The sequence below is a fragment of the Oryctolagus cuniculus genome, chromosome 8, assembly GCF_964237555.1.
Source record: "Oryctolagus cuniculus chromosome 8, mOryCun1.1, whole genome shotgun sequence".
Lineage (NCBI taxonomy): Eukaryota > Metazoa > Chordata > Mammalia > Lagomorpha > Leporidae > Oryctolagus > Oryctolagus cuniculus.
Genome location: NC_091439.1, coordinates 109348289 through 109356331, shown reverse-complemented (window position 1 = coordinate 109356331; position 8043 = coordinate 109348289). Strand labels below are relative to the sequence as shown.

Here is an 8043-nt window from a genome sequence, read left to right as displayed (position 1 = left end):
CGGAACCCCGAGAAGATGACCCCAGGTGGACAGAGGTCTTCAGCACCCAAAACTCGGACATGAGAGCGGAAGCAGGGAGCAGGAGAGGACTCCGTGGGGTTGGTGAGAACCGGGGCTGCAGGCCGGCTCGCCTGCCCCTCTGTGGCTCTCCCTGGAAGCGCCCCCGGTGCCTTCGACGCCTGACTGTCCTTCCCACTACGAGACGGCCGACGGCGGTCATCCTTGCAGGTGCCGCTTTCCGTTCTGAAGCCGAACATGGTCTGAGTGCTTTCCAGAGTACCCAGCACAACGCTAGAGAGGCCCAAGGATGGGTCTTCAGTCCCTCCAGCAAGGTTTCTTAGGGGAACTGGAAACCTCCAACTGGCTCGTTTCCTTTTTTTTTTTAAGATTTATTTATGTTATTTGAAAAGCAGAGTTACAGAGAGGCAGAGGCAGAGAGAGAGAGGTCTTCCATCCTCTGGGTCACTCCCCAGATGGCCGCAATGGCTGGAGCTGCGCCGATCCAAAGCCAGGAGCCAGGAGCTTCTTCCAGATCTCCCACATGGGTGCAGAGACCCAAGGACTTGGGCCATCTTCCACTGCTTTCCCAGGCCACAGCAGAGAGCTGGATCAGAAGTGGAGCCTCTGGGACTTGAACCAGTGCCCATATGGGATGCCAGCACTGCAGGCAGCAGCGGCTCTACCCACTACGCCACAGCGCCGGCCCTGGCTCTTTTATCTTCATTTTATCATTATCTACTGTCTTTTGATAAGGTGTTCTGCGCTGGAAAAAGGAAAAGTTGGAAATCACAGAAATTAGCCACACCAACGGAAGTAAAGGGGTTAGCCTGTGAGTAGACCTCTTAGGTTGAATTATTTATTTCTTTATTGGAGAGGCAACAAGACACAAAGATGGTGAGAGAGACAAAAAGAGAAAGGCAAACAGAGATAGAATTTGTATTCACTGGTTCACTTCCCAAATACCCACATTAACTTGGAAATCAACCCAGGTCTCCCACTCGGGTGACAGGAACCCAACACCTTGGGGCATCGCTAGATCTCCCAGGAAACTGTAACCAACAGTCAGAGCCAGGCAACAAAGCCAGGTCCTCCAAGTGCCTCGGAAGTCTAGAAGGGTGTGTCCAGGGACATCACGTCACCAAAGACACGAGGGTGTCTTCCCCAGCGTCTTAACCACAAAGCTAAACCCCAGCACCTCGGGCTGAATTTTAACAATGCCGTTCTAAAGGCGACGTCTTAATCTTGTGAAGCCAACGCAGAGTGGAAGTGGCCTTTCAGTTTCTCTAAATGCGTAAGACGCACAGGCTGCTTCTCCCATCAGCAGATCCTGTGCTAGTCCACCACCGGCCTGTGTCCTGTGCCGACTCCCCCGGGGGCTGGCCTGCACCCCAGTCCTGCCTTTGGGAAACGGGGCTGCTGGGGACGGACGTTGCGCAATCGGAGAATGTTGACAGCTGGGGCTGTACAATTATTTTCCTGGAGCACTTTCAGGAATGTGTCACAGGAGGTGGGGCAGGTGGCCAAGGGCCCCAGCCACCAGGTAATAAAATGCACACGCATTCCTTTTCAAAATCTAAGGAATACGGCAGTCTTTGTGAAGCCGCGGGGTCTGGAGACCACTGTGCTGAGATGTACTGAGCCGTTGCGAAAAGCTGGCGAGACAATAACCCAAATGCAGGCCGTAGAGGAGAGGCAGTGAATCCCAGAACTTGGTGATGTCTGCTTTCAGCAAGTGTTCTGTTTGCCAATCGCTGTCATCCTTACACACGCGCTTAAGTGAGCCCCCGCTGCGCAGGGCCAGCCCGCACTGGCTCAAGCCAGCTGACGGTCTGGGCTCCTTCCAGCGCCGTGCTCAGTGACGTCATGTTGAAAGCTGGTAGTTGGCCAGAATGGCAGTGTGCGCTCCATGGAAACCATCAGGTGCCAGGAACAGGGCTGCACTCCGCTCTACCCCAGAGAGCCATCCTCCGGGCCACTGCTGCTTGGCTGTGTGGGTGTCCACAGATGTGTGCAAACCCAATGAACTCGTTTCTGTGGAGACCACTGGGATGCAGGGGGGGAGGTTATGTGCAAATCACTGCCGGAACCTCTTTGCTTCCTTTCTCTCGCCTTTTCTCACGCAGCGTCTCTTTCTCTCGGGGGCTGCTGCCGAGCGGAGCCCCAGGCACCGCGAGCGAGATCCTTGGCATTGGCACTTGACTGTTCACCCAGGAGGATTTCCTGGGCTCCACGCTCTGGGGTGCAGGGGAAGCCTCCGGAAGTCAATTCTCCCTGCAGGGAGCCAGCCCTCGGCGCTCAGGGGACCCCGTGGAGAAGTAGGTGCAGGTGCTGCTCTCTGCTCAGACAGATTTTACAAAACCGATTCGATTCTGCTGAAAGTGAGCCACCTTTGTAGGAGAATCTAGTTATCTTCTCTTTCCACACCAAACTGTAGGCTTTGTGGGAAAAAAAAAATGGGTAAGCAAAATACAAACGTGCACAGTACTCGTTTCCCCAACCTTTCTTTCACTGACCTCTTTGTGGCTACAGTTGATGATGTTGACTGTTCTTGACTTAACTTCCCTACACCTGAAGAGAAAGGTAATGGGGAAGCAACCAGGGCTTAAAGAGCAACAGCTGAGTATCAGATGGTAGCGTCTCTGTTTAGTTACCACAGCAACCACACACGGAAGGTTTTATCATTTTTGTTTTTCTTGGGAAGGGAAAGCAAGAAGTTATCTAAGGTTCCCTAACTGCCTTAGTACATTTTCTCTTACAAGAGAATGCCTGGGCAATTTGCTCGCTCTCTCTCTCTCTTTCTCTCTCTCTCTCTCTTTCTTTCTCTTTCTCCCTCTCTCTCTCTCTCTCTCTCTCTCTCTCTCGAAAAGCAGAGAGACAGACACAGAGAGATCTTCCATCCATTCGTTTGCTGTCTTAAAAACCTGCAAATGCCTGGATTGGGCTATGCCAAAGCGAGAAGCCTGGAATTCAATCCAGGTCTCCAATGCGGATGGCAGGGACCCAAGTACGAGAGCCATCACCACTGCCTCCCAGGCGCATTAGCAAGAGGCTGGAACCAGAAGCAGAGTTGGGGCTCGAACCCAGGGATGCGGAGGCAGGAGGCAGGCGTCCCAAGCAGAATCCTTGCTGCTGAGCCAAAAGCCCTCCCAGAGACTGGGTGGTTGCCCAAAGGAGCTTCTTCAGCTCACAGTGTGGGAGGGGGGGAGTCCGAGGTCGGGTGCTGCTCCATAACATGGTGGGGAACGGAAGGGAAGCCAGTGCGGGAGGGTTGGATGAGTCTCTGAACACCTGCTCTCAAGAGAAAGGCACTCACCCTCTCACGACCTAATCATGTCTCGTAGGAACCTCCAGCCCTCAAACTGCGACACAGGGGACCAGATTTCACCATGAGTTCAAACCAACAAATAGGTATTGGACAGGAATTTGAATACAGGTCCCTCTGAGTCCAGATTGACTGACCCATGAGAAAATACAGCATTGCCGTGAGCCCATTCAGAGACACAGGTGCTAAGTCTGGCCCCTGGGCTCGCTTCCACAGGGATACACGCACATAGCATTGTCTGATGAGAGAAAGTTAAGGCATTGCCCGGGTGTGGGGCTTACCATTTCCTAGGGGTATTTTTGAGACTAACTCCAAGTCTTTGCTGTTTTGCTCAGAATAAGAATGTAAAACAGCAGGTGGGCATTGGTACAGTGGCTGAGACTTGGGACCCCCACATCCCATGTTCAAGTGCCGGACTCAGCGTCTCAGCTCTGCTGTTCATTCCAGCCTCTTGTTCCTGAGAACTCTGGGAAGCAACAGCCAATGGTCCGAGTACTTGAGTCCTGGCTGCCATGTGGGGTAACTGGACTGCGTTCTGGGCACCTGCTTTGGCCTGGCCCAGTCCCAGCTGTCGGGGACTTTGTGAACTGATTAAGCAGAGGGAAGATATGTCTCTTTTTCTCTGTCTCTCTGGCCTTCAAATAAATAGTGAGAAAAAATTTAAACTGACTTATGGATGCAAAGTAGAAGAGCACAGATGTCAAAGAGGAGTCTGGACAAGATTTTTCAGCATATTTTTGCAAGTTCCCCTCTTCTATTAGCCTGTTTAACCATGCCTAGATTTAGCCTCAAATGGCCACCCGTGCTTTTGGTTGCCACTCAGTAGAACCACGGGTATTTAAAGAAAGAAAAGGAGCCAGGAGCCAGGAGCTTCTTCTGGGTCTCCCACATGGGTGCAGGGGCCCAAGGGCTTGGGCCATCTTCCACTGCTTTCCCAGGCCACAGCAGAGAGCTGGATCAGAAGTGGAGCAGCAGGGACTCGAACCAGCGCCCATATGGGATGCCAGCACTGCAGACTGCGGCTTTACCCGCTACACCACAGTGCCTGCCCCAGCACTCAAATATTTTTAATAAACATGGAAAATTTTGTAGATAATGGCATATGCCATATTTTATAAATTTTTATTTTGGAAACCTAAAGTTTACCAGAAAAGACAAAGAATGTTTACCTGTGTTAAGCTTTCAATAGTCTCAGTTGGAAGTGACTTCATGATCTTCAAGTGGAACTGTATGCAGCTGGACATGTGTGTCTGGAACTCAGGAGGAAGGTTTAGACTAGAGGCACAGGTCTGGAATTCATCAGTGTTCAGAAGGTAACTTAAGTTACAGGAATGGATAGGAATAGATCACGCAACAGAAGTACACAGAGTGGAAAGAAGGTAGGGTCCAGGCCGGCGCCGCGGCTCACTAGGCTAATCCTCCGCCTGCAGCACCAGTACCCCAGGTTCTAGTCCCGGTTGGGGCGCTGGATTCTGTCCCGGTTGCCCCTCTTCCAGGCCAGCTCTCTGCTGTGACCAGGGAAGGTAGTGGAGGATGGCCCAAGTCCTTGGGCCCTGCACCCGCATGGGAGACCAGGAGAGGCACCTGGCTCCTGGCTCCTGGCTTTGGATCGGCGCAGCACTGGCTATAGTGGCCATTGGAGGGTGAACTAACGGAAGGAAGACCTTTCTCTCTGTCTCTCTCACTGTCTAACTCTGCCTGTCAAAAAGAAAAAGTAAAAATAAAAAAAAAGGAAGGTAGGGTCCAGAACCCAATCCTGAACATGTCTTACACTTAAAAGCCAGGACTGGACAGATGTCTAGGACCATCAAACACCTCCGGTATCTCCGATCCCACCCCAGTGGGTTCTGCCATCTTCTACCCTCTAAGTAAGCTCTGGGCCAGAAGAGAGACTTTACCAACTTTTCAGCTCATGTTGGAGTTTTTCTGCAACCAACGAAAAAACTACATTCTAGGAGAATCGGTATTTTTAGAAGAAGAAAGGATTCGTGAATGGCAAGATAAAGCAGCAAACATTATTCAAATTGAGTGAAAGAGAGAAAAGAAGAAAAATACACAAGCCAGAACCGTGGAATAACGTCAAGTTTCAAGCATAGGTGTAGTTGGAGTCTCAGAAGGGACAAAGAGAATCAGGCAGAAAAAATACTTGACGGAATAATAAATCATGATTAAAACTTTCCAAATTTTATGGAAACATCAGCCAGTAGACTCAAGATGTTCCACAAGCCCTGTGCCACATAAGTACAGAGGACACAGCTCCCAATCACGAGTCAAGTCGAGAACATCTAAAAAAAAAAACATACTTGTGGACACCAGCCACAAGGATGTGGAGGACGGCTGATTTCTCATCAGGAACTATAGAAGACGACGATGGAACCGCATCTTTAAATGAAATTAAACTACCGTGGAATTGTATATCCAGCCTTAAAAGTGTTTCACAAATTGAAGTAGGAAAAAGACATTTGCAGATGGAAGAAGGCTGAGAGAATTTCCTGCAAGTAGGATTTGCCTACAAGAAATGCTAAACACGTTTTGCAGACTGAAGAGAAATTGTGCTAGACAGCAGCCTGGACATGTGGGGAGGAAATGGCCATGGGCTCCCACTTCCTGGTCTGAGTGCAAGGGGCTTAGAGTCCCCGCTGTGTGAAAGAGCTGAGCAAACTGAATCCAGCCACTCTTCCTGTGAGCCTCCAAACTAGGAGACAGAGACCCCGGAGTACAGAGTGCAGCAGAAGTCCAGGAGAAGGGACTGCCGTGGGAACTCACACTGGGGTGGGAGCATCTAAAACACAATCCTCACAGTGCTGGAGGCCCCGTGCCAACAGCTCCGAGATGAGAGATGAGGCCAGCAGCTCCGAGATGAGAGCCCCAGAGGGACTCAGTCACGGGAGGCTTCTGACTTCTGCAAGTCCTACTCCACGGAGTCCTCCCAGGCCCTCCAGGTAGTGCTGGGGAAAAGCCCCCCGTGCTTCTGGCACAGAGGAGGGAAAGGGATTCTTCTTGCATACGTGAGAGTGCAGCACCCAGCTCCAGGCAGCTTCTCACTCCGGGAAGGAAACGCCCAGCCTCGGCCCCCTCTTGCCACCCTGCAGCAGGGAAGTGGGAGCACGGGGGGAGGCGCAGCCGTGGGGTTTGCTGTCCAGGGCACCCCACCCACAGACAGACCTGAGCAGAGGAGCGCAGAGCATTCCCCCGACCCCCAGCTCAGCACCATGTAAGGAAATGCCTATTTACTGCACTTCCTTCCTTTCCATAAAAAGACATACTAGAAGCCCAAAAAATAAAAAACAAAAATTAAAGAGACTCGACAACAGATATCAAAGTAGATCAGATATTGCAGGAAGGCTGGAATTATCCATCCAAACTTTAATTAAGTTATAATGAAAGTGATGTGAGCTTTAATGGGAAAGTGGACGATCAGCAGAGAGAGAGAAATCTTGAGAAAGAATCCAGAAGAAATGCTAGAGATCGCAAACACTGTGACAGAAGGAGGAATGCCTTTGATAGAATCACTAGGAAAAGGCGGGGCTGAGCGAAGGGCTCTGTGCTTGAGGGTATGGTGATAGAAACCCCTGAAACTGAAAAGCACAGAGAGAAACTTCGGACTGGAAAAAAAGATGATTTAACAACTGTGGGGCAACTGCAAAAGGTGTAACATGCACAAAATGGGACTACAGGAAGGAAAGAAATAAGAAATCAGCAATATTTGAAACAATGATGATTGAGAATTCCCCCAAATTAGGACTAGACATTGGGGGCCAGTGCCCACATCCCATATGCACACTGGTTCAAGTCCCGGCTCCTCCACTTCTGATCCAGCTCTCTGCGATGGCCTGGGAGAGCAGTAGAAGATGGCCCAAGTGCTTGGGCCCCTGCACCCACATGGGAGACCTGGAAGAAGCTCCTAGCTCTTGGCTTCAGATCGGCACAGCTCCAATTGTTGTGGCCAACTGGGGAGTGAACCAGTGGATGGAAGACCTCTCTCTCTCTCTCTCTCTCTCTCTCTCTGTCTCTCTCTCTCCTCTGTGTGTAACTCTTTCAAATAAATAAATAAATCTTTATTAAAAAAAAAGAAGGTTTAAATCAGTATTGGTTCTAGGCCGGTGCCGCGGCTCACTAGGCTAATCCTCCGCCTTGCGGCGCCGGCATACTGGGTTCTAGTCCTGGTCGGGGTGCCGGATTCTGACCCGGTTGCCCCTCTTCCAGGCCAGCTCTCTGCTGTGGCCCAGGAGTGCAGTGGAGGATGGCCCAAGTGCTTGGGCCCTGCACCCCATGGGAGACCAGGAGAAGTACCTGGCTCCTGCCATCGGATCAGTGTGGTGCGCCAGATGCAGCGCACCAACCGCGGCAGCCATTGGAGGGTGAACCAACGGCAAAAGGAAGACCTTTCTCTCTGTCTCTCTCTCTCTCACTGTCCACTCTGCCTGTCAAAAAAAAAAAAAAAACAACTTAGAATCAATATTGGTTCCCACTGTAGCAAACTAGATAAAAGAAAATGAAATGAAATCCAAAGTAAGAAGAAAAGAAATAATATAAATCAGAGCAGAAATAATATAAATCAAAACTTACTCTGAAAAAAATCAGTTTCTGGCTAGGTTAAGAAAGATGAGTGAGGACAAAAATTAGTAATATCAGAAGTGAAACAGGGAGCATCACTACAGATCCAATAGACATTAAAAGATAATAAAGAGTACTTTGAAATACTATATATCTACAAATTG

At 50.3% G+C, this 8043-nt stretch overlaps 1 long non-coding RNA gene across 1 annotated transcript; it reads right to left on the bottom strand.

Annotated features, from left to right (window-relative positions):
* Nucleotides 1-842: 842 nt before the first annotated feature.
* Nucleotides 843-6406, bottom strand: LOC138843396 (uncharacterized). The gene is made up of 2 exons (XR_011378064.1): nt 4492-6406; nt 843-2435 (listed from the first exon to the last, which is right to left on the bottom strand). It is a non-coding gene; the product is annotated as an uncharacterized lncRNA (long non-coding RNA).
* Nucleotides 6407-8043: the final 1637 nt, after the last annotated feature.